The 26,749-nt window shown below is 41.1% G+C and overlaps 1 protein-coding gene and 1 pseudogene across 1 annotated transcript in view; both read right to left on the bottom strand.

Moving 5' to 3' along the window:
- The window catches only part of mctp2a (multiple C2 domains, transmembrane 2a), a 919,923-nt gene that overhangs the window by 18,226 nt on the left and 874,948 nt on the right, over positions 1-26,749 (bottom strand). The window lies entirely within an intron of this gene.
- LOC111952744 (piggyBac transposable element-derived protein 4-like) lies at positions 1,848-3,344 on the bottom strand (annotated as a pseudogene).

The following is a 26,749-nucleotide window of genomic DNA, read 5'->3' as shown; positions in this document are numbered from 1 at the left end:
ATCACAGACATTGTCACCAGCAAAGCACCCCCACACCATAACACCTCTTCCATGCTTCACGGTGGGAAATACACATGCAGAGATCATCCCTTCACTCACACTGCATCTCACAAAAACACGGTGGTTGGAACCAAAAATCTCCAATTTCCAATGGTCTAATGTCCATTGCTCGTGTTTCTTGGCCCAAGCAAGTCTCTTCTTATTATTGGTGTCCTTTAGTTGTGGCAATTCGACCACGAAGGTCTGATTCACACAATCTCCTCTGAACAGTTGATGTTGAGATGTGTCTGTTACTCTGTGAAGCATTTATTTGTACTGCAATTACTGACGCYGGTAACTCTAATGAACTTATCCTCTGCAGCAGAGGTAACTCTGGGTCTTCCTTTCCTGAGAGCCAGTTACATCATAGTGCTTGATGGTTTTTGCGACTGCACTTGAAAGTTTCAAAGTTCATAACATATTCCGTATTGACTGACCTTCATGTCTTCAATTAATGATGGACTGTAATTGGTCTTTGCTTATTTGAGCTATTCTTGTTGTAATATGGACTTGGTCTTTTACCAGATAGGACTATCTTCTGTATATCCCCTTACCTTCTCACAATACTACTGATTGGCTCAAACACATTAAGAAGGAAAGAAATTCCACAAATTAACTTTTAACAAGGCACACCTGTTAATTGAACTGTATTCCAGGAGACTACCTCATGAAGCTGGTTGAGAGAATGCCAAGAGTGTGCAAAGCTGTCATGAAGGCAAAGGGTGGCTATTTGAATAATCTCAAATATAAAATATATTTTGATTTCTTTAACACTTTTCTGGTTACTACATGATTCCATATGTGTTATTTCATAGTTTTTATGTCTTCACTATTATTCTGCGGTTGAAAAATATATGGCAAATAGAAATCCAATATGAATGGTGCTAAGCGATACTGTATCTCTTAACACCATCCATATTGGATTTCTATTTGCCAAACATTTTTCAACTGTGCTGTGATGTTTCACAAAAGTTCTGAAACTTTCATGGCAGTGTGTTAGATGCAGGCTGTAAAGTAAACTGCCTGACATCTCCCAGCTGAGACGATTTACCTTCCTGTTCCCGTTTATTCTGCCACTTCCCCTCTTTTTGGGCCTGTAAATCTGTAATGGATGGAAAGAAGAAACCAGAGGAACTGATTAATTGGCCTAACAAGGTTTTCCGCTTCAATGATCCTCTGTTATTATCTGGCTTTACTTAAAAGGGTAATCAGCAATAGAAACAATAACAAAGCGTTATCCTGACCCGTTTCGGTAAGAAGCTGAGGGATGGGGATGGAGAAATKTAAATACTMTCAAATTCATAAACAGAGCTATGAATGTAAGGACTGACCATCCATGATAACAAGCCTATATTTTGTGTATTTTATTTTGGGGTCTGATTGGGTACAACAGTTGCAGTGGTGATTTTAGCATGTAAATCTTAGTGGGGCAAACTAAAAAACATTAGTTTTTATGCATGCCAGGAAAACATTCATTGCACTATAACGGGAACAAATGGTGCCCACAAACTGTTAGGGCCTACATAAAGCTGTCCCAACAGCAGAGCTTTCTTTTCAGCACGATGGAGTGAATCCTTACCACCACTACACCTGGCCATCAGCGGAGCCTTGTCTGGCAGCAAAACAGTTCCTTCAGCCTCATTTACTGCCCTTATAAAAAACACAGCTGATATGGCTGACTTGCTTAAACAAATGTGGTTTCTACTGACAATTGAGATGTACAAACCAAGGCATAAGGGAACGACGAGTGGATAAGAGGCAATCTGAGATTTCAATTAACCCTCCTGTCGTCCTCGTATTGATTCTGGTCACCCTGTCCCGTGTTGGCTAAAGGCCCAATGGGCGCAAGTGTGACAGTATGCGTGTGAACAGCCTGCGTATGCGTGTGAACAGATGTATTTCTTACACCTGCAGCACACCGTGTGTGTCTTGGAGTCCTTCTTCGGTGGGCAGAGCTGACACCTCTTCCTCTTACTTGCCCCGGTGACCGGGGCAGCGAGCGGGGCAGCTGCTGGCTCCTCGTGCTGTTGATCACGAGCCGCGGTAGCATTCTGTAGGACTTTGACAAGTGCTGACGCCGCTTCGGTGCGGCGGGAGATGCTGTCTTCTTTGGATCAGCGGCTTCACAAGTGCCTTTCCCAGCTGCTCCAGGAACACCCTCCTCTTGTTCCGCTTGCGAGGCATCCAGTCAGGCTTGATCTCTCGCCATATGACAAAGGCGTTATAGGAGGACACGTCGAGGATGTTGTGGAAGACGACCAGGGGCCAGCGGGCAGTTATCCATCTGCAGCTGTAGGTGCCGCGCTTCCTGTCGCGACGATCGCTGACTTGGGCCTGCGTGTGCAGGGTGCTCAGAAGTAGCACGTTCTTATTTTTCTTTGCCAGGTAGGACACTAGAGTGGCGGTGGGCGTGAAGGTAAACCTGGAGGACAGGACCTGTCTGCCCTTTGACTCGAGCAGCGCCGGTGGGAGCTCGGCCTTGTTCTTTCTCACCGTGCCCACCATGGTGAGGTTCCTCTCGAGGAGCCGCTGTCCCAGTTCGTAGGAGGTGAAGAAATTGTCACATGTGACATTGCGACCGCTCAGTCCCGTTGTCAGATCGAGGACGACGCGCATCCCCTGGTTCTTCTCAGGGCCTCCGCTGGCCGCCTTACCGGTGTACACTTGCATCTTCYAAGCGTAGCTAGACTTGGCGTCGCAGGCCACCCACTTGCCTTTGGCAAGGGGAAAATAGATTGCCGTCATTACCGGCTCATGGGGGCCAATGAGTGCTATGTTATACATATACTAGCTCAATCTACGCACACACGCACAGTACCTCTGAACGGGACCAGTTGCTCGTCCACCGTCACGTCAGGCCCCGGGTTGTAGAGGGCCGGCAGGCGCGCCTCCCAATGGTCCCAGACCTCTCGTGTGGCTGCGAGTTTGTCCGTGCCGAGCCTCGCGGGTCTCGACTGGCGATCGTCGAATCGCAGCAGCCTCGAGTACCTGTGAAAGACCTTGAGCGGCATGGTGGCTCGGAACACGGTCCTGCTGCTCTCCGTGTCCCACAGGCTGGCCGCGGCCTCGCCTCGGGACCTGTAGACGCCCGCTAGGATCAGCAACCCTACGTAGGCACGCAGGTCGGTGGCGTCCATGGCTCGCTAGCCGTAGCCGTATTTTCTCGCCCCGTGCAGATTCGTCATGTCCAGAATTATCCTTTCTATCTCCGGTGTGACGGACAGGCGGTAGGTGGACTTGATGTCGTGGGCGTGACTCACGGCATAGGCCGTGGGGCCCTGAGTCTCGTCCGGCCCGGCGGCCATAGGCCACGGAGGAACCATTTGATTTTGCCATTTTTCGACAGCAATGGCRTCTCCCTTTGGCCTCCGGCCGAGGCGTTCTCGTCCTCACATTCGTCCTCGCCTTCGTTCTCGCCTTCGGCCTCGCCTTCGGCAGAACGCAGAGGGGGAGCCCCCAACTCACACAGTACACACAATAACATACACCTCGCTAGTGGCTGCCTGGGTCACGCTGCCCCAGAGGGGGAACCATCTAAACACAGGGCCTGGGTCACTCTGACCGCGAGGACCACGGGAGGGTTAAGACATTAATGAGCGAGCTAGGACGGCATAGTCAATATAACTACTTGTTCAGCACTTTTGAAATGTACAGCGGCAGAATTCAGAACATGGGCCGTTCTTAAAGTATTYTCCCTGTACAAGTCAGAACCAAAGGATAAATAAAGGGGGCAGATAACCAGACAATGAAAGCTCTTACTATATTTGATGATTACATTTCTCTAAAACAGGCTATAGGCTACATGTGCACCACCAAGTCAGAACAGTAAGAGGGGGAAAGGGTTAAAAGGGGGACAGGGACCAAATTATTAGGGTGAGGCTCATGGGCTACTAATAGCTTATTACAAAATATACAGTTAGTATTACTTTCTTAGTTACAGTATGCATATCTCCCTGGCATATTACATCATTATGCAGCAGCATACAATACATTTTTGGACTCACCCTGTTGTTCTGTGCTCACTTGAACAGGAAGGTGACGCGGCRGTCCATCTTGTGGGAATATTTTGTCATCAAACTTTGCCATCAAAATCTGGCATTCTCTGGATTTATGGTACTTTCAAGACAAGGGAACTCTGAAAAAAACAAGGCCGAATCATGATGTCAGTGATCTTCAGGTCGGCGGTCTAGACAGAGGCCTGAGTTCCCGATTTGGAATTCCGAGTTGGATGACCGTTCAAAATATATTATACCAGTCGAAGCTTGTTTTTTTCCGAGTTCCCAGTTATCTTGAACTCTCTGAAGTCTGAGATTTCTCAATTCCAAGTTTCCAGTTGTTTTGAACGCGGCAGAAGTCATGCTGGATAGACAGCATGGCCAATGTATTCAACCTTTTCTGGACCATGGTGTTGTATGTGAACGTTTATCGTTTTAAGCCTGGAAAAGAGACCTTTAAACCCAGACTTGGACCACGCACACTCCACTGAATAGCAGGCTAGTAATTGCTTTACAACACTTGCAGTTAGCCACTGATTCCTTCAAACCACTCATTGTTGAATTTGCGATTTCCAACTTGTTGTGTAAAGTTTATGTTCAATGGCCAATGAGCACCGCTAAGTTTTATGTATAATTTATCTTCATATGACAAGGATTTGATAGTAGATTGTCGACTTGATTCATGATGATGACTGCTTGTCTAGCTTGCTAGCTAAGATTTTGTAAGTAAGATGTTGACATGATCAGTCCAATCAAAGCTACGGTAGATATAATGTGATTTGACAAAATTGTATCTGTGGCCAATGACCTTGAGCCTTCTTGGATGGGCACTTCTAATGTAAATCTATGGCAACACCCAAGAGGCTTGAATTTTTTAGCTCTACCTGTTGATTTTGCAGTGACACAGTGTCCCCATGAGCGACAGAAGACTGAACCAATCACGACGCAACTAGTGAATATTACCAACTCCTATGCTGCGTATTTTCCACTTGCTGCCCCACCATCACAGAAAGCACTCAGCTAGGCTAAAACACCTGCATTTTGGAGCTGGCTATCTCAAGAAAGCAAAAAAGAGACCATGTTTGAATGCGGCTTYATTAATTAAATAATACTTTTTTTGTTTATATTGTTTGCAAACCGATATGTGACACGTATGGCGCCGACACAGATGGCTCTGACAGACATGGCAGCTCTGCTTCTAGCTCCTAAGCAACTTTGTATTTTGTATGTTATTCCTTACATTATTAGCACAAAACATTTTTTGTGTTATTATTACATACAGCCAGAAATAACTTTTGGGTATCAGAGCGGCGGTAACACACCAGCATTATGACCAAGAATACGACTTTCCCGAATTTAATCTTTTGTTCGTACCCCTCAGGGCAATTCAACTTATCCTAGAGGCTGCTCCAAGATGCTGCCGGCAGAGAAAAGGTATTTGGAGTGGATCTCTCATCCAACTCAGGAGGCGTGCACACAATCCAACGCTTCCGTATATGACTCGGTAATGTTCAGTCTCTGGACAATAAAGTAGACAAGCTCAGGGTGAGGATCTCCTTACAGAGAGGCATCGGGGACTGTAACATACTCTGTTTAACAGAATCATGGCTCTCTCCGGATATAATGTCCCCGTCCCTACAGCCAGCTGGATTCTCAGTACATCGCTCTCAGTACATCGAGCAGACAGGAATAAAGAACTCTCTGTGAAGAAGAAAGGTGGTGGTGTATGTTTCATGATTAACTACTCATGGTGTGATTGTGATAACGTACAGAAACTCAAGTCCTTTTGTTCAACTGACCTAGAATACCTCACAATCAAATGCCGACCAAGAGAATTCACTTTGGTTATAGTCACAGCCATGTATACTCCCCCTCAATCCGATACCACGACAGCCGTCAAGGAACTACACTGGAAACCAAATATCCCGAGGCCACATTTATGGTAGCTAAGGATTTTAAGTAAGTAAATTTGAGGGAAAAGCTACCAAAGTTCTATCAACACATTGCTTGTAGTACTCGCACTGCAAAAACATTCAACCATTGTTACTCCCCCTTCCGGGATGGCTACAAAGCCCTCCCCCGCCCTCCCTTTGGCAAATCAGATCACGACTCCATTTGCTCCTCTCTTCCTATCGGCAGAAACTCATACAGGAAGTACCTGTGCTAAGGTCTATTCAACGCTGGTCTCAATTTGTAAGTCGCTCTGGATAAGAGCGTCTGCTAAATGACTTAAATGTAAATGTAAATGTCTGACCAATCGGAATCTATGCTTCAAGATTGTTTTGATCACCCGGACTGGGATATGTTCCCGGGTAGCCTCTGAGAATAACATTGATGTATACACGGACACGGTGACTGAATTCATCAGGAAGTGTATAGTTGATGTTGTTCCCACTGTGACCACTAAAACCTACCCAAACCAAAAACCATGGATAGATGGCAATATTTGTGCAAAACTGAAAGCGCGAACCACCACATTTAACCATGGCAAGAAGACTGAGAATATGGTTGAATACAAACAGTGTAGTTATTCCCTCCGTAAGCCAATCAAACAGGCCAAATTTCAGTACAGAGACAAAATGGAGTCGCAGTTCAATGGCTCAGACACGAGACGTATGTGGCAAGGCCTACAGACAATCACGGATTACACAGGGAAAACCAGGCACGTCGCGTACACCGACGTCTTGCTTGCGGACAAGCTAAACACCTTCTTCATCCGCTTTGAGGATAACACATTGCTACCGACGCAGCCCGCTCCCAAGGACCCTGGGCTCTCGTTCTCCGTGGCCGATTTGAGTAAGACATTTAAGCGTGTTACCCCTCGCAAGGCTGCCGGCTCAGACGGCATCCCTAGCCGCATCCTCAGAGCATGCGCAGAACAGCTGGCTGGAGTGTTTATGGACACATTCAATCTCTCCCTCTCCCTTTCTGCTGTCCCTACTTGCTTCAAGATGTCCACCATCGTTCCTGTACCCAAGAAAGCAAAGGTAATTAAACTAAATGACTATCGCCCCGTAGCACTCACTTTCGTCATCATGAACTTCTTTGAGAGGCTAGTTAAGGATCATATCACCCCTACCTTACTGACACCCTAGCCCCACTTCAATTTGCATACCGCTGCAATAGATCCACAGACAATGCAATCGCCGTTGTACTGCACAGTGCCCTATCCCATCTGGACAAGAGGAATACCTATTTAAGAATGGTGTTCATTGACTATAGCTCAGCCTTCAACACCATAGTACCCTCCAAGCTCATTATTAAGCTAGGGGCTGTGGATCTGAACCCCACCCTCTGCAACTGGGTCCTGGACTTCCTGACATCCCGCCCCCAGGTGGTGAAGGTAGAAAACAGCACCTCCACTTTGCTGATCCTCAACACAGGGGCCCCACAAGGCTACGTTCTCAGCCCCCTCCTGTACTCCCTGTTTACCCATGACTGTGTGGCCATGCACGCCTCCAACTCAATCATCAAGTTTGCAGACGACACAACAGTAGCAGGCCTGATTGCCAATAATGAAGAGATCATACAGGAAGGAGGTGAGGGCCCTGGCAGAGTTGTGCCAAGAAAATAACCTCTCCCTCAACGTCAACAAAACGAAGGAGCTGATCGTGGACTTCAGGAAACAGCAGAGGGAGCAAGCCCCTATCCACATCGACGGGACCGCAGTGGAGAAGGTTCCTTGGCGTACACAGCACTGACAATCTGAAATGTTCCACCCACCTAGCCAGTGTGGTGAAGAAGGCACAACAGCRAAGAAATTAGTCTTGGCCCCTAAAACCCTCACAAACTTTTAGATATGCACAATTGAGAGCATCATGTCGGGCTGTATCACCGCCTGGTATGGCAACTGCACCGCCTGCAACTGCAGGGCTCTCCAGAGGTTGGTGTGTTCTGCCCAATGCATCACCGGGGGCACACTGCCTGCCCTCCAGGACACCTACAGCACCCGATGTCACAAAAAGGCCAAAAAGATCATCAAGGACATCAACCACCCGAGTCATGGCCTGTTCACACCGTTATCATCCAGAAGGCGAGGTCAGTACAGGTGCRTCAAAGCTGGGACCGAGAGACTGAAAAACAGCTTCTATCTCAWGGCAATCAGACTGTTAATAACTTCTTATGGCTGCAGGGGCAGTATTGAGTAGCTTGGATGAAAGGTGCACAGAGGTGCCCAGAGTAAATGGCCTGCTCCTCAGTCATAGTTGCTAATATATGCATATTATTATTAGTATTGGATAGAAAACACTCTGAAGTTTCTAAAACTGTTTGAATTATGTCTGTGAGTATAACAGCACTCATATGGCAGGCAAAAACCTGAGAAAGAATCCAAACAGGAAGTGGAAATTCTGAGGCTGGTCGATTTTCAACCAAGATCCTATTGAAATCATAGCGAGATATGGATGAGTTTGCAATTCCTACGGCTTCCACTAGATGTCAAAAGTCTGTAGAACCTTGTCTGATGCCTCTACTGTGAAGGGGGGCCGAATGAGAGGGGAATTAGTCAGGTCTGCCATGACCTGACCATTCTTTGACCATGCGCGTTCACATGAGAGGGAGCTCTGTTCCATCGCTCATCTGAAGTCAATGTAATTCTCCGGTTGGAAAGTTATTCAAGATTTATGTTAAAAACATTCTAAAGATTGATTTAATACATCGTTTGACATGTTTCTACGGACTGTTACGGAACTTTTGGACATTTCGTCAGGTTTTAGTGAACGCGCTTCCCTGACGTTGGATTTGTTTACCAAACACGCTACAAAAATAGCTATTAGTACATAAATTATGGACATTACCAAAAAAAACWAAAATTTCTTGTGGAAGTGGGAGTCCTGGGAGTGCATTCCGACGAAGATCAGCAAAGGTAAGTGAAGATAAATAATGCTTTTTATGAGTTTTGTTGACTGCACAATTTGGGCGGGTAACTGTATGGCTTGCTTTTGTGGCTGAACGCTGTTTTCAGATTATTGAATATTGTGTTCTGCCGTAAAGCTTTTTGAAATCTGACACAGCGGTTGCATTAAGAACAAGTGTATCTTTAATTCTATGTAAAACATGTATCTTTCATCAAAGTTTATGATGAGTATTTCTGTTATTTGACGTGGCTCTCTGCAATTTCTCCGGATAGTTTGGAGGCATTTCTGAACATGGCGCCAATGTAAACGGAGGTTTTTGGCTATACWTATGAACTTAATCGAACAAAACATATATGTATTGTGTAACATGAAGTCCTATGAGTGTCATCTGATGAAGATCATCAAAGGTTAGTGATTAATTTCATCTCTATTTGTGCTTTTTGTGACTCCTCTCTTTGGCTGGAAAAATGGCAGAATTTTTCTGTGTGTTGGTGGTGACCTAACATAATCGTTTGTGGTGCTTTCGCTGAAAAGCCGATTTGAAATTGGACACTTTGGTGGGATTAACAACAAGATTACATTTAAAATGGTATAAGTTACATGTATGTTTGAGGAAATTTAATTATGAGATTTCTGTTGTTTGAATTTGGCGCCCTGCACTTTCACTGGCTGTTGTCATATCGATCCTGTTAAYGGGATTGCAGCCATAAGAAGTTTAAATAGCCGTCACTCTCCGGCTTCCAACCGGTTACTCAACCCTACACCTTAGAGGCTACTGCACTATGTAAATAGACATGGAATCGCTGGTCAGTTTAATAATGTTTACATACTGCTTTACTCATTTCCTATGTATTCCATGTCTATGTATGCTATTCTATTGTATTTTAGTCAATGTCACTCTGACATTGCTCGTCCTRATATTTATATATTTCTTAATTCCAATATTTTACTTTTAGATTTGTGTGTATTGTTGTGAATTGTTAGTTACTACTGCACTTTTGGAGCTGGGAACACAAGCATTTTGTTCCTCAATAACATTGGTTAAATATGTGTATGTGACCAATAACATTTGATTTGATTTGATTAATGCCAAAATAACATGCAAAACAGGTGGGGCTCAAAACATGACTGCCCTGAATGACGGGTTGCCCCTGGACAGTTGAACTAACCTCATGAGGCTTTTATAAGTTATATTCTTCAACAATAAATGGGTACATATAAAGTCCAACAATGTATGTAATAACTGCTGATTGACACTTTAAAGATGAGGTAACACTCATGGTAAAGAACACCAGGGTGGCTCCAAGTCTTGAATTCCAACAGTATTTAGTGGCTGCTGCCAACATACTGACTCAACTCCAGCCACTTTAATAATGGGAATTGATGGACATTTATGTAAAAATGTATCACTAGCCACTTTAAACAATGCCACTTAATATAATGTTTACATACCCTACATTACTCATCTCATATGTATATGTATATACTGTACTCTATATCATCTACTGCATCTTGCCATCTTTATGTAATACATGTATCACTAGCCACTTAAACTATGCCACTTTATGTTTATATACCCTACATTACTTATCTCATATGTATATACTGTACTCTATACCATCTACTGCATCTTGCCTATGCCGTTCTGTACCATCACTCATTCATATATCTTTATGTACATATTCTTTATCCCTCTACACTTGTGTGTATAAGGTAGTAGTTGTGGAATTGTTAGGTTAGATTACTTGTTGGTTATTACTGCATTGTCGGAACTGGAAGCAGAAGCATTTCGCTACACTTGCATTAACATCTGCTAACCATGTGTATGTGACAAATAAAATTTTATTTGATTCAGAGACATTTGAAATATTCTGTGCTTACGCACATTTCAGGAAATCAATACAAATTCTAAATGACATGTACACATGTGAAAATGTTCTCCTATGACTATGTGTGCCAAGTTGAATCTTTGTTGGTTTTAAAGAGGTTAACAGGCTATGATACAGTATTACATTCCTGTAAATTACATGTTGTATATACAGCTGCATTAATGCTAACAAAGACATGGTGAATAGCCCTCAATATTATCTCAGTCATATAGATTATCTTGAAGATACTCCGTTGGAATATGAGACATGCTCTCTTTCGATCAAATCTGTTTCCATAAAATGTACTATAAACAGGGATAGCAAAGTGAAGAAACCAATGTACTGATTAAACATACAAAGGGGAAATATTGTCCTGTCCTCTTTGGACCAAAATGTTGAGGTTAGAAAGTCCAGACGGTCTTTAAACTGTATTTGCCCTCCATAAGCACCCGTGATTTGTGGGATTCTCTAATGGTATCTTTGTTGTGATCTGCCTTACTTTCACCCTGCTCTCATCTGATACTTTAAACTCATCAGGTTCTCTCAGCCCTGCCGTTAATCCTCAGCTACAAAGGAAGGTATGGCTGAAGAGAATTATGGATTTTCCCTCCCCCTTTACCCTCTGTACAACTCTTGCTGACTGATGAATGATAAACTGATGAGCAGGCCTAATCCAGGAGAACCCCCTCCCACTGGCTCGCTTTACATTCTCCAAACAGATATATTCCTTGGTGGAAATTTGCCATGAAATTGGGAGCTGATTTGTGAAGAATTTCTTACAAGAGGCTGTGATGACTGAATGTGTACAGTTGACCTTTGAGCTGCGGCCTGGGAGTGACATTCCCCATTTTTGTGCTGGTGTTAGTGGGYGGGCCAGATTAACACAGAGCTCATATATCAGCCCCTCTAAATCCATAAAAAATGACATGTGAATKAAATCAAAATAGATCAGACTTTTTGAAACTACCAGTCCTTTTTGCAGACCACACACTCAAGACCACACCTTGGGAAATGTTGGATTGGGCAAGAGGTTACGGGAACAGAGACTAGGTTGGATACCCTAACAAAAAAACWTGTGAAATTTGCAGTTTTGCATGAAATACGGCAGCTGTTTTCACATGTTGAGCTTAAATTTAATGTGTGAAACCATATTTTCACATTTATAACATTCTGAATTCACATGTTAATACCCCATTTTCACGTAAGGACAATAACATGTTTCACCTGATATGTGACCCGCCACCTGGATTCAGTCCTATGTAGCAAAATTGGAAATTGTGTTTTTTACATTGGATAAAAGTAAAGACTCAGAGCTAGAAAATGGTATATCATACACTGCAGTTGAGGAACAATGGGGAAAGTTGATAWACTTATCACCCACTTTTGAGAAAATGTACCTTGAATGTTTTGGTACAGCTACTGGAGAGCTCTTTGTCTACACCCATTCAGGATCATTCACACCCTCTTAAAGCTTTAGCCCCAACCACTTTTTTAAGGATTCACATGTGAGGCCATGTGCTAAACAGAGTGAGTAGCGTAGTAAACAACCCAAGATTTCAAGACTAAAAGTAGTACCCTACAATAAGGAAAACTCCAGGTAAATACACACTTTATCTAGTCCTTGGTTTATATCCTAATCTGACRTTGGTGCAGGTCATGTTGTTCTTCATATTACCGTCTCTGGTAAACACACACTATATCAAACAAAATCCTAAGTTTATTTGTCACATGCACAGGATACAGAAGGTGTAAAAGGTACAGTGAAATGGTTACTTACATATTTGCATAGTAGCAATAAAATATTTTATCAATATTTTATCATTATTAGATGATGTTTACCCAGACATACTTATCTAAATTGATGGGTAATGTGAAAGAAATGTTATAACCAGCCACATCTAGCTAWGTCACTATTGTCTAGACATGTACACATACTATTACTACACAGATCATACATGTAATGTTAGCTAGCGAGCCAGCAAGTTAACAATCGCTAGCTAGCTTCTTATGGTTGGGGGCAGTATTGAGTAGCTTGGATGAATAAGGTGCCCAGAGTAAACTGCCTGCTACTCAGGCCCAGAGGCTAAGATATGCATATACGTAGTAGATTTGGATAGAAAACACTCTGAAGTTTCTAAAATTGTTTGAATGATGTCTGTGAGTATAACAGAACTCATATGGCAGGCAAAAACCTGAGAAAAAATCCAACCAGGAAGTGGGAAATCTGAGGTTTGTAGTTTTTCAAGTCATTGCCTATCGAATATACAGTGTCTGTGGGGTCATATTGCACTTCCTAAGGCTTCCACTAGATGTCAACAGTCTTTAGAACCGTGTTTTATGCTTCTCCTGTGAAGCAAGGGGAATGAGAGCTGTTTGAGTCAGGGGTCTGGCAGAGTGCCACGAGCTCAGTCTCGTGCGCTCCCGTGAGAGTTAGCTGCGTTCCATTGCATTTCTACAGACAAAGGAATTCTCCGGTTGAAACATTATTGAAGATTTATGATAAAAACATTCTAAAGATTGATTCTATACTTCTTTTGACATGTTTCTACGAACTGTAATATGACTTTTCGTCTGAACTTTCGCCTGGACCACGCCTCCTGAGTTTTGATTTGTGTACTAAACGCGCAAACAAAAAGGAGGTATTTGGACATAAATTATAGACTTTATCGAACAAAACAAACATTTATTGTTGAACTGGGATTCCTGGGAGTGTATTCTGATGAAGATCATCAAAGGTAAGTGMATATTTATAATGCTATTTCTGACTTCTGTTGACTCCACAACATGGCRGGTACCTGTATGGCTTGTTTTTGTGTCTGAGCGCCATACTCAGATTATTGCATGGTGTGCTTTTTCCGTAAAGTTTTTTTGAAATCTGACACAGCGGTTGCATTAAGGAGAAGTTTATCTAAAGTTCCATGTATAACACTTGAATCTTTTATCAATGTTTATTATGAGTATTTCTGTAAATTGATGTGGCTCTCTGCAAAATCACTGGATGTTTTGGAGGCAAAACATTACTGAACATAACGCGCCAATGTAAACTAAGATTTTTGGATATAAATAGGAACTTTATCGAACAAAACATACATGTATTGTGTAACATGAAGTCCTATGAGTGTCATCTGATGAAGATCATCAAAGGTTAGTGATTCATTTTATCTCTATTTCTGCTTTTTGTATCTCCTCTCTTGGCTGGAAAAATGGCTGTGTTTTTCTGTGACTAGGTACTGACCTAACATAATCAGATGGTGTGCTTACGTTGTAAAGCCTTTTTGAAATCGGACACTGTGGTGGAATTAACAACAAGTTTATCTTTAAAATGGTGTAAAATACTTGTATGTTTGAGGAATTTTAATTATGAGATTTCTATTGTTTGAATTTGGCGCCATGCACTTTCACTGGCTGTTGTCAAGTCGATCCCGTTAACGGGATCTCAGCCGATCTCAGCCGTAAGAAGCTAGCTAACAGTACGCTTTAACTTCCATGAAAATAACTTTAGGACAAAATATGAAAATGTAGCGAGACTCTTACCCGTATACATGGATGAACGCTTCACGGAGGACTGAAACCATTTAACTCTGTTTTGTTTGTAGCTACATCTTGTTTGGCCAGCGTTGTCAAGTCACTCCGGTTCACACTGACCATGGCGTGTGCAGAAAGTAGCCCATCACAACTTTTTCCAACTGATCTGTCGATAGCGCCTGCTAAATTCAGAGCATCAATGTTGTTGAGAACAGTAACAACACTTTTGTAGTTCTCGATGGCTAACGTTATATCTTTCAAAAAATCTGTGGTAGAAAGGATTATCAACACTATCCCTAACCCTACATGGCAGATCAATCCATGTCCAGCCCAGCCATTATCTCAGCCAATCATGGCTAGCGGGAAGGTTTCTCACTATTCCTTTGGCTAAACCAACTAGGCTCGTAATTAAACATTATATTTGTATTTATAGTACACTTTTTTTATTAAGGCACAGGAAAGTTAATATGTTCCAGAAGGCATTTCTGCAAAAAAAAGCATTTTGATTTWAAAAAAGACTCTCCTGTGAAGTAGKGAAACAGGTCACATATGTGAATTCCAGTTTGAAATGTGACATTTGCGGTTTCACAGGTTAAAAACGTTCTGGTGACAATCAGACTTTCACATGTGAAATTGCAAGTCCACATGTGAATTTTTTWWACATTTTTATCACATGTAAAAACCCAATTTGCAGTTTCATATGTGAAATACGTTTTAACTCTTCATGTGAAATTTAGATTTTGACATGTGAAAGTTTTTCCACATATGAAACTGCAAGTTAGATTTTTTACATGTGTGTCATGCTCGTCTGAATGAATGGACCAAGGCGCAGCGTACTTAGAGTTCCACATGTTTAATAAATATGAAACTCACCAAAAACAATACAGAAGAAAACAAAACGTGACGTTCTGGGCTGCTCACARGCAGCTACACAAAAACAAGATCCCATAAACAACAGGTGGGAAAAGGCTGCCTAAATATGTTACCCAATCAGAGACAACGATAGACAGCTGCTTCTGATTGGGAACCATACCAGGCCAACAAAGAAATAGAAAACATAGATTGCCCACCCTAGTCACACCCTGACCTAACCAAATAGATAATTAAAAGGATCTCTAAGGTCAGGGCGTGACAATGTGATTGTTTTTCATGTGAACTTGCATTTCCACATGTGAAAGTGAGATAAAATGTGTTGTTTCACATGTCAGAACACTCCATATTTACTCCAATTGTTTGTAAACAAAGTAACTGTAAACAAACACTGTAAAGCCTAAAAACATGGTTAAAACTCTAATTTTGATATCATGGATGGCCAGTGCTTGCATCCATAACGTAGTCTATGGATTTGAGAGTGGTTGCATTCCTCCAACCCCATCCTTCAGCTTTTGTCCGAAACTCTGACAGGGAGTCCACTATGATAAAACCTCTTAGATGTAATGGCAAAATTTTCCGCCTAAATAGACAAACCCAAAAGCAACTGCTGTTCATGTGTACTTACATGATTCTGACCTGATTCTGACATGGTATATTTGGAAAGAAGACATCTAAGAGATTATGAGGAAATGATCAGAAGAGAGATAGGCATTAAATAGTTCAGAATACACAAGATCAAGCACACACAAAATAACAGTTGTTTTATTTATTTATTTATAAAGTAATCTTTAATTGACAAGCTATAAGTGAATTATTGATGCCCAGAACTAGAAACACATCCGATGGCTTCCACAACATGTGAACAATATCATGGAAAAAAATGGGATTGGTAGACCTAACAACTAGAAATGGCAAGTGGTGTCAGGTGTGGTCACGGGACGTTTCCAAGTGTCCCTAAACCTCTCCAAAGTGGCATATGTGTATACATTTGATCATTCCAGTGCTATTACATACTTGCAATCCCTAAATGCTATTTGTCCAGTATAAAAACACAATTTCTACCATATCAGCCTCTCTCAAATAATGGGGGTGTTATGGTGGTCCAGGGTACATTCAAGTGTCCTTTCAACCTCTACAAAGTGTTCGAATGTGGGAATTGCACTGTTTTTGCACACCGAATGTGCCTAAAAGTTATTGTTCACTATAAAAACAACATTTTTACAACACCAACCTCTCTCAAACATTGTGTGGGTGTTGGGGGGACATACAGGGGATATCCAATTTTTGTCATTACATTTTTCATACTCAAAGATATAGTCACTTGGTGGACATTTGATGTTGCCATTAAGTCATACATCATCAGATAACATTGGCAATAGGCTAGATGTGTTCCTACCAACCTACGGATTAATTTCATACCCCCATGTAGCTATAGCTCAAACACAGACCAAATCRAACTTTACCTTGTAAGATGTTGGCTGTTTGGTGAAAATGTTATGTAAAATAAACATTTTGACTCTCGGGGCTGGTGATCAATAATGGTAGGTCACAGGCAGACAAAGAAGACATCCTCATGATCTGTGGAGTCCCGGATTTCAGGGTCAATCAATGTATTTAGTGTTTATTTTTATTATGCTTCACAACGCTAACCATAACGTAGGTAGCAGCCATCTTTAAATTAGTTAATTGGCTYGGCCTGCCCTTATACATTAGTATGCCCATATATGGTAGTAAGTCACACCAAAGATTTTAAGGCACTGATCAAAAGCCAATATACTCAGCTTTCCGCAGACACCCTGCTTTTGCTGATTGTGGCTACCGTTCTCATCAAATCAAATCCAATCAAATTGTATTTGTCACATGCGCCGAATACAACCTTACAAGCCCTAACCAACAATGCAGTTWAAAAAATTWAAAATTAAAATAAGAATAAGAAATAAAATTAACAAATAGTTAAAGAGCAGCAGTAAAATAACAATAGCGAGACTATATACAGGGGGTATCGGTACAGAGTCAATGTGCGGGGGCACCTGTTAGTCGAGCTAACTGAGGTAATATCTACATGTAGGTAGAGTTATTAAAATGACTATRCATACATAATAACAGAGAGTAGCAGCAGTGTAAAATAGGGGGGGAGTGCAATGCAAATAGTCTGGGTAGCCATTGATTAGATGTTCAGGAGTCTTATGGCTTGTGGGTAGAAGCTGTTTAGAAACCCCTTGGACCTAGACTTGGCGCTCCGGTACCGCTTGCCATGTGGTAGCAGAGAGAACAGTTCATGACTAGGGTGGCTGGAGTCTTTGACTAATTTTAGGGCCTTCCTCTGACACCGCCTTGTGTAGAGGTCCTGGATGGCAGGAAGCTTGGCCCCAGTGATGTACTGGGCCGTACGCACTAACCTCTGTAGTGCCTTGATGTCTGAGGCCGAGCAGTTGCCATACCAGGCAGTGTTGCAACCAGTCAGGATGCTCTCGATGGTGCAACTGTAGAACCTTTTAAGGATCTGAGGACCCATGCAACATTTTTTGAGTCTCCTGAGGGGGAATACTTTTTGTCGTGACCTCTTCATGACTGTCTTGGTGTGCTTGGACAATGTTAGTTTGTTGGTGAGGTGGACACCAAGGAACTTGAAGCTCTCAACCTGCTCCACTACAGCCACTTATATGAGAATGGGGGGGTGCTCGGTCCTCCTTTTCCTGTAGTCCACAATCATCTGCTTTGTCTTGATCACGTTGAGGGAGAGGTTGTTGTCCTGGCACCACACGGCCAGGTCTCTGAACTCCTCCCTATAGGCTTTCTCGTCGTTGTCGGTGATCAGGCCTACCACTGTTGTGTCATGGGCAAACTTAATGATGGTGTTGGAGTCGTGCCTGGCAGTGCAGTCATGAGTGAACAGGGAGTACAGGAGGGTTCTGAACACGCACCCCTGAGGGGCCCCCGTGTTGAGGATCAACGTGTCGGATGTGTTGTTACCTACCCTTACCACCTGTGGGCGGCTCTTCAGGAAGTCCAGGATCCAGTTGCAGAGGGAGGTGTTTAGTCCCCGGGTCCTTTGCTTAGTGATGAGCTTTGAGGGCATTATGGTGTTGAACACTGGGCTGTAGTCAATGAATAGCATTCTCACATTGGTGTCCCTTTTGTCCAGGTGGGAAAGGGCAGTGTTGAGTGCAATAGAGATTGCATCATCTGTGAATCTGTTAGGGCTGTATGCAAATTGGAGTAGGTCTAGGGTTTCTGGGATAATTGTGTTGATGTGAGCCATGACCAGCCTTTAAAAGCACTTCATGGCTACAGATGTGAGTGCTACGGGTCTGTAGACATTTAGGCAGGTTACCTTAGTGTTCTTGGGCACAGGGACTATGGTGGTTTGCTTRAAACATGTTGGTATTACAGACTCAGACATGGAGAGGTTGAAAATGTCAGTGAAGACACTTGCTAGTTGGTCAGCGCATGCTCGGAGTACACGTCCTGGTAATCAATCTGRCCCTGCGGCCTAGTGAATTTTGACCTGTCTAAAGGAATTATTCACATCGGCTGCGGAGAGCGTGATCACATAGTTGTCCGGAACAGCTAATGCTTTCATTCATGTTTCCGTGTTATTTGCCTCGAATCRAGCATATAAGTAATTTAGCTCGTCATGTAGGCTCGTGTCATTGGGCAGCTCTCGGATGTAATTCCCTTTGTAKTCTGTAATAGTTTGTAAGCCCTGCCAGATCCGACGAGCGTCGGAGCCAAAGTAGGACGATTCGATCTTGTCCTGTGTTGATGCTTTGCCTGTTTGATGGTTCGTCGGAGGGCATAGTGGGATTTCTTATAAGCTTCCGGGTTAGAGTCCCRCTCCTTGAAAGCGACAGCTCTAGCCTTTAGCTTGTTGCGGACGTTGCCTGTAATCCATGGCTTCTGGTAAAGGTATGTATATACATTCACTGTGGGGATGACGTCATCAATGCACTTATTGATGAAGCCAGTGACTGATGTGATGTACTCCTCAATGCCATCTSAAAAATCCAGGAACATATTCCACTCTGTGCTAGCAAAACAATCCTGTAGCTTAGCATCTGCTTCATCTGACCACTTTTTTATTGAGCATGTCACTGCTGCTTCTGCTTTMATTTTTGCTTGTAAGCAGGAATGAGGAGGATGGAATTATGGTCAGATTTGCCAAATGGAGGGCGAAATTTATTTWAAAAAATAGGCTCCCCAAATATGGGGACTTTATATGTAAGAGGATTTATTAATGTTTCAATTAAGGATTGCCACTTTAAACACATTTAATAGAGTAAAAGTGTTATTATATGGTGCAATCCTCTTGTGAATTAGTTACTTTTGTGCCATTAATATCAAGCAAAACTTATGAAGTTGAGAAAAAAATCCAAAGTATTGCAAAAAAATATTGAAATATATTGAAATCAAAACACAAACCCAAAAGGATTTATTGCAAATCCAAATATGACAAGGAAAGAATTTTTAAATGAGGGAGTTAATTCATAAATTAAATTAGTTGTTAATTGTATTCTATTATTTAAAAAATAATGATAATGCAATTAAATAAAATGCCTCCCGCTTTACTGCAATTTTCCCCATCTTTAGTTATGYTACCCTGGCCTTTGCTTTCACCATTTGCAAGATTTAGCACATTCATTTCAGCAACCTAGCACCCTCCATCCCACCGCTGGTTTGCGACTGAAGTTAAGCAGTGTTGGTTCTGGTCTGTCCCTGCATGGGAGACCAGATGTAGTTGGAAGTGGGGAAAAATAAACGTGTGAAAAAATATGTCACATGTTGGGAATTGTTTTGAAACTTCACACATGTCTGACTCGTGAACATTTCATGCGATTTGTTTTAATATTCACGTTCAATTTGTCATGTGATTTGTTCACAAGTGTCTGAAAAMCACSTGTTTTTTTTACTTGATTTTTTAAATGTTATTTTTATAACGGTACATTACAGTAATGGTGATTCGGATTGACTGGTGCAACTAGGAATGGTTGGGGAATGATGGATGTCGGGGGAGGAAATGGGACTCACTTAAATTGTTCTGATAACAATTTCACAAACAGGATTGAGGTCTACTAGTAGATAAAGTTGTCCTCCAATGGACAGAAAAGTGTATGTTGGCCTGATTCTCGAGGCCAACACAGGTAATGCTATGGTAGTGTTTATTAGTATTATGTAAGTAATTACACAACTCTCATAGATGCCTGAGAAATCATAGGATGAGAAAGTCTACCTAGGGCCTATTGAAGGCCATATGGCAGGTTTATAATTCTAATGGTATGTAATTTATATTTGATACTTGGTGAATTAGATTATAATAATAGGCTGTGAAGTGACACAAGCAGCCAGGTTTTGCAGGAGAGCTTTAGTTAGACAAGATACTAAGTATCATTGACAGAGGCTGAGATGACAGGTCTGTATATTGAGCAGGTCAACTCTTGACAATTTGCTGTCATCTGTACAAATGTAGAAAGATACAGGGAAATACCCTACTGAACAGATTGACAGAGGTGATTCACCTCCGGCGATCATCATTCCTCTGTCGAAGCTTATGGAAGGCAACACTCGAAGGGAAATAAAAGTAACCTTCAAGAGGTTCTCACTTCTTAACCATTGGTTAAGAAGATACAATAGTTATTATCATGAGAAAGCAACAGAAACGAATGATTTCCAGAACATGACATTGAATAATCATTAACCAAATGCATACAGAATCTGATCATAGTGTTAACTACATTCAGCTAACTGAAGCGTATTTTTGTTGTGTTTTTGTGTTGTTGTAATGTTTCTTTAGGAGGTAGATCAGCTTTAATATTGTAGGTAGATTGTGGCTTCTATCAATGTAATTGTCTGCATCACTTCCAATCGCCCATATATATACATTTTGTAAATATACAGTACCAGTCAAAAGTTGACACACCTACTCATTCAATTGTTTTTCTTTATTTTTGACTATTTTCTACATTGCAGAATAATAGTGAAGACATCAAAACTATGAAATAACACATATGGAATCATGCAGTAACCAAAAAAGTGTTAACTTCTCTGGGATATGTGGGACGCTAATGTCCGACTTGGCCAAAAGCCAGTAAAAATGCTAAGCGCCGAATTCATCTAAATTACTATAAAAATCGAACTTTCATGAAATCACACATGGAAGACACCAAATTAAAGCTACACTTGTTGTGAATCCAGCCAACATGTCTGATTTCAAAAAGGATTTACGGCGAAAGCACACCAAACGATTATGTTAGGTCAGTACATAGCCACAGAAAAACACAGCCATTTTTCCAGCCAAAGAGAGGAGTAACAAAAAGCTGAAATAGAGTCACTAAAATGAATCACTAACCTTTGATGATCTTCATCAGATGACACTCATAGGACTTCATGTTACACAATACATGTATGTTTTGTTTGGAAAAGTTCATATTTATATCCAAAAATCTGAGTTTAGGCGGGACGCTACTGTCTCACTTGGCCAAAAGCCAGAGAAAATGCAGAGCGCCATATTCAAATAAATTACTATAAAAATCAAACTTTCATTAAATCACACATGAAAGATACCAAATTAAAGCTACACTGGTTGTGAATCCAGCCAACATGTCAGAATTCAAATAGGCTTTTCGGCGAAAGCAAACGATGCTATTATCTGAGGATAGCACCATAGTAAACAGAGAGAGAAGCATATTTCAACCCTGCAGGTGCGACACAAAACGCAGAAATAAAAATATAATTCATGCCTTACCTTTGACGAGCTTCTGTTGTTGGCACTCCAATATGTCCCATAAACATCACAAATGGTCCTTTTGTTCGATTAATTCCGTCGATATATGTCCAAAATTTCCATTTATTTGGCGCGTTTGATCCAGAAAAACACCGGTTCCAACTCGTGAAACATGACTACAAAATATCTCAAAAGTTACTTGTAAACTTTGCCAAACATTTCAAACTACTTTTGTAATACCACTTTAGGTATTTTTTTACGTAAATAATCGATAAAATTGAAGACGGGATGATCTGTGTTCAATACAGGATTAAAACAATCTGTAGCATGCTTTCTGGTCACGCGCCTCTATCTAACAGTACACAACAAGTGACAATGATTCAAAATGGCCGTACTTCTTCATTACACAAAGGAAAAACCCTCAACTAATTTCTAAAGACTGTTGACATCCAGTGGAAAAGGTAGGAACTGCAAGAAGGTCATTTAGAAATCTGTATTCCCAATCAAAATCCATTGAAAAGGGAGTGACCTCAAAAATCTTTAAATCTGAATGGTTTGTCCTCGGGGTTTCGCCTACTAAATAAGTTCTGTTATACTCACAGATATGATTSAAACAGTTTTAGAAACGTCAGAGTGTTTTCTAAATCTACTAACAATATGCATATCTTATCTTCTGGGGATGAGTAGCTGGCAGTTGAATTTGGGTATGCTTTTCATCCAAACGTGAAAATGCTGCCCCTTATCCTAGAGAAGTTAAACATATCAAAATATATTTAACATTTTACATTCTTCAAAGTATCCACCCTTTGCCTTGATGACAGCTTTGCACACTCTTGGMATTCTCTCAACCAGCTTCATGAGGAAGTCAACTGGAATTTATTTCAATTAACACTTGTGCCTTGTTAAAAGTTAATTGGTGGAATTTCTTTCCTTCTTAATGCATTAGAGCCAATCAGTTGTGTTGTGACAAGGTAGGGGTGGTATACAAAAGTTAGCCCTATTTGTTAAAAGACCAAGTCCATATTATGGCAAGAACAGCTCCGTCATTACAGTCCATTAATACTTTAAGACATAAATGTCAGCCAATGCGGAAAATTTCAAGAACTTTAAAGTTTCTTCAAGTGCAGTCTCAAAATCCATCAAGCACTATGATGAAACAGGCTCTCATGAGGACCACCACAGAGAAGGAAGACCCAGTGTTACCTCTGCTTCAGAGGATAAGTTCATTAGAGTTAACAGCCTCAGAAATTGCAGCCCAAATAAATGCTTCACAGAGTTCAAGTAACAGACATATTTCAACATCAACTGTTCAGAGTAGACTGCGTGAATCAGGCCTTCATGGTTGAATTGTTGCAAAGCATCTAGTACTAAAGGACACCAATAAGAAGAGGAGACTTGCTTGGGCCAAGAAACACAAGCAATGGACATTAGACCGGTGKAAATCTGTCCTTTGGTCTGATGAGTCCAAATATTAGATTTTTGGTTCCATTCATCGTGTCTTTATGAGACGCAGAGTAGGTGAACGGATTATCTCCGCATGTGTGGTTCCACCATGAAGCATGGAGGAGGAGGTGTGATGTTGTGGGGTTGCTTTGCTKGTGACACTGTCTGTGATTTATTTAGAATTCAAGGCAAACTTAACCAGCATGGCTACCACAGCATTCTGCAGTGATACGCCATCCCATCTGTTTTGCACTTAGTGGGACTATCATTTATTTTTCAACAGGACAATGACCCAACACACCTCCAGGCTGTGTAAGGGCTAGTTTACCAAGAAGGAGAGTGATGGAGTGCTGCATCAGATGACATGGCCTCCACAATCACCCGACCTCAATCCAATTGAGATGGTTTGGGATGAGTTGGACCACAGAGTGAAGGAAAAGCAGCCAACAAGAATGTTGGAAAAGCATTCCAGGTGAAGCTGTTTGAGAGAATGCCAAGAGTGTGCAAAGCTGTCATCGAGGAAAACGGTTGCTACTTTGAAGAATCTCWAATATAAAATGCATTTTGATTTATGTAACACTTTTTTGGTTACTACATGAGTCCATAGGTATTATTTCATAGTTGTGATTCTTTACTATTATTCTACAATGTATAAAATAGTAAAATTCAAGAAAAACCCTTGAATGAGTAGGTGTGTCCAAACTTTTTAACTTGTACCTTAAATATTTTCCTTCTTCATTATTTTCCACTAATCCTAGTGCCCTTCAGCTACCCTACACCCCTCCCTTCTATTGCTGAAAACCATCCAGTTTTGATTTCTAATTGCCAAATATTTTTCAATGGTGATTCACCAAAGTTCTGAACCTTTCTATTCTCATAGTCTCTACAGTTGGAGATGGCTTATGGTAGAGAAATGAACATAAAATTCTCTGGCAAAAGCTTTGGTGGACATTCCTGCAGTCAGCATGCCACTTGCACGCTCCCTCAAACTTGAGACATCTGTGGCATTGTGTTGTGAGCCAAAACTGCACATTTTAGAGTGGCCTTTTATTGTCCCCGGCACAGGTGCACCTGTGTAATGATCATGCTGTTTAATCAGCTTCTTGATATGCCACACATGTCAGGTGGATAAATTATCTTGGCAAAGGAGAAATGCTCACTAATAGGGAGGTAAACAGATTTGGGTAAAACATTTAAGAGAAATAAGCTTTTTGAGCATATGGAAAATGTCTGGGATCTTTTATTTCAGCTCATGAAACATGGGACCAACACTTTATATGTTGTGTTTATATTAATTGTGTAGAATATTTATTTTTTACATTTTGTGTGACAGTTCACATGTGCTATGAAAGCGGTACATCGAAAATCTCTTCCCAACTATTTTGCAACCTGTATGGCGTAGCTGTCAACTTTTTTGGTCCTTAAATTAAACTGGTATACCGTTTTATTTGTCACAATTTTCTTTAACCAATTTTGGTCTTTAATGCAGGGCCGTCAGACAAGTTCCTTAACTTCTCCCCTTTCCACTTGGCCTCCTCCATTTTTGTGGTAATTCTGTTTGTAATCATTTGGTAATTGGTTRGTTGGTTGTAATTTTGGATAGAGCAGACATTTCCAGTCCTAAGATTAGATTAGACCATTCTATTTGTTTGCCTCCAAAAAATATATAATATTTTTACTAATATCAATTAGTATATTTGAGTTTAATCATAATATTTGTTGTAATATTTGTTCTATCTTTTCTGGTGGATTAAACTGAAATTGCAACCAACCTTCTATGGTTTGTTCTAAAAATAGTGATATTTTTTCCAGATGATTTAATTTTCGAATAACCGAACAGTTATCTTAATAAAGGGAAAAAGGCCATTCTTGAACACGGGGTGAGCCATTCTTACTAATCTGGTAGAGAACCAGTTTGGATTTAAGTATAGCTTTGGTATGACTAAAGCCTTTACTGAAAGGTCCAATACTTTAATATGAAATAATTTCTGCCCTCCGAATTCATATTCATTACATAAATAGRCCTGTTAAATTTGATCTGATTTGCCGTTCCAAATAAAGTAGAATATTTTTTGCTCATATAATTWAAAAAAACAAGTCGTTAGGTGTAGGCAGGGCCATAAGTAAATAGGTAAACTGGGAGAGTTAATCAGGGTGATTTTTCCACAAATAGATAGGTAATTGTCCTTTCCACGGTGGCAAGATCACATCTATTTTTGATAACTTTCTATTAAAATGTATGGTAATGAGATTATTTATTTATTTTGTGATATGAATGCTGAGTATGTCCACATCACCGTCAGACCATTTTATTGGTAAACTAAACGGTAATGTAAAAGTTGTATTTTTTAGCGATCCAATACGTAATCTGGTGCATTTATCATAATTTGATTGTAATCCAGAGAGGTTAGAAAAGTTATCTAGATCCTCTATGAGTCTGTGCAGGGATCCAAATTGCAGATTTCAAAGAAAACATGAATTGTCAGCATACAATGACAGCTTTGTTTTTAAGCCCTGGATTTCTAGTCCCTTGATGTTATTGTTGGATCTGATGGTTTGATTGGATTGTTGGATCTTCTTCAGGCTAGGGTCCTTTTTTCTGAATTTCCGCCTGACTGACGTGCCCAAAGTACTTTTTTACTTCTGCTACTCAGGCCCAGAAGCCAGGATATGCATATATTTGGTACAATAATGTATGAGACTATAACACAATAGATATGGTAGGAGAAAATCCAAAGAAAAACCAACCACAATTAATTTTTTGGGAGAGCCCATGCTCTTAAAATGGAAGGTATAGGGTCATATCCAAATCCAGCTCCCAGATTGCAATTCCTATGGCTTCCACTAGATGGAAACAGTCTTTGTTCAAGATTTCAGGCTTGTTTCTTCCCAAATGAGGAAGAATTTTGAGTTTTAGTACTGGGAGTCAGAGTTGGAAATCATTCTGTGTGCACGCGACGAAGAGGATGCGCACCTGCAAATTTTGCTTTCCCATTGAGCATACTTCTTTCCATATGAAATATTATAGTTTAATTACATTTTAGGGTACCTGAGGATTTAAATATAAACTTTTTTTACTTGTTTTAACAAAGTTTAACGATTGCCTTTTGGAATCCTTTCTCTGCACGTTGAACGAGTGGATTACTGAAATCGATGGCGCCAACTAAACTGGCTTTTTGGGATATAAAGAAGGATTTTATCTAACAAAATGACCATGCATGGTGTAGCTGGGACCCTTTGGATTGCAAATCAGAGGAAGATTTTCAAAAAGTAAGTTAATATTTAATCGCTATATGTGATTTTATGAAGCCTCTGCCAGTGGAAAAATATGTTGATGTGGTGCGCCGTACTCAAACAATCGCATGGCATGCTTTCTCTGTAAAGCCTATTGTAAATCGGACAATGCAGTTAGATGAACAATTTAAGCTT

The sequence above is a fragment of the Salvelinus sp. IW2-2015 genome, linkage group LG26 (genome assembly GCF_002910315.2).
Source record: "Salvelinus sp. IW2-2015 linkage group LG26, ASM291031v2, whole genome shotgun sequence".
Lineage (NCBI taxonomy): Eukaryota > Metazoa > Chordata > Actinopteri > Salmoniformes > Salmonidae > Salvelinus > Salvelinus sp. IW2-2015.
Note: the sequence above shows the minus strand (reverse complement) of the source record. Positions and strands in the feature narration are given on the sequence as shown.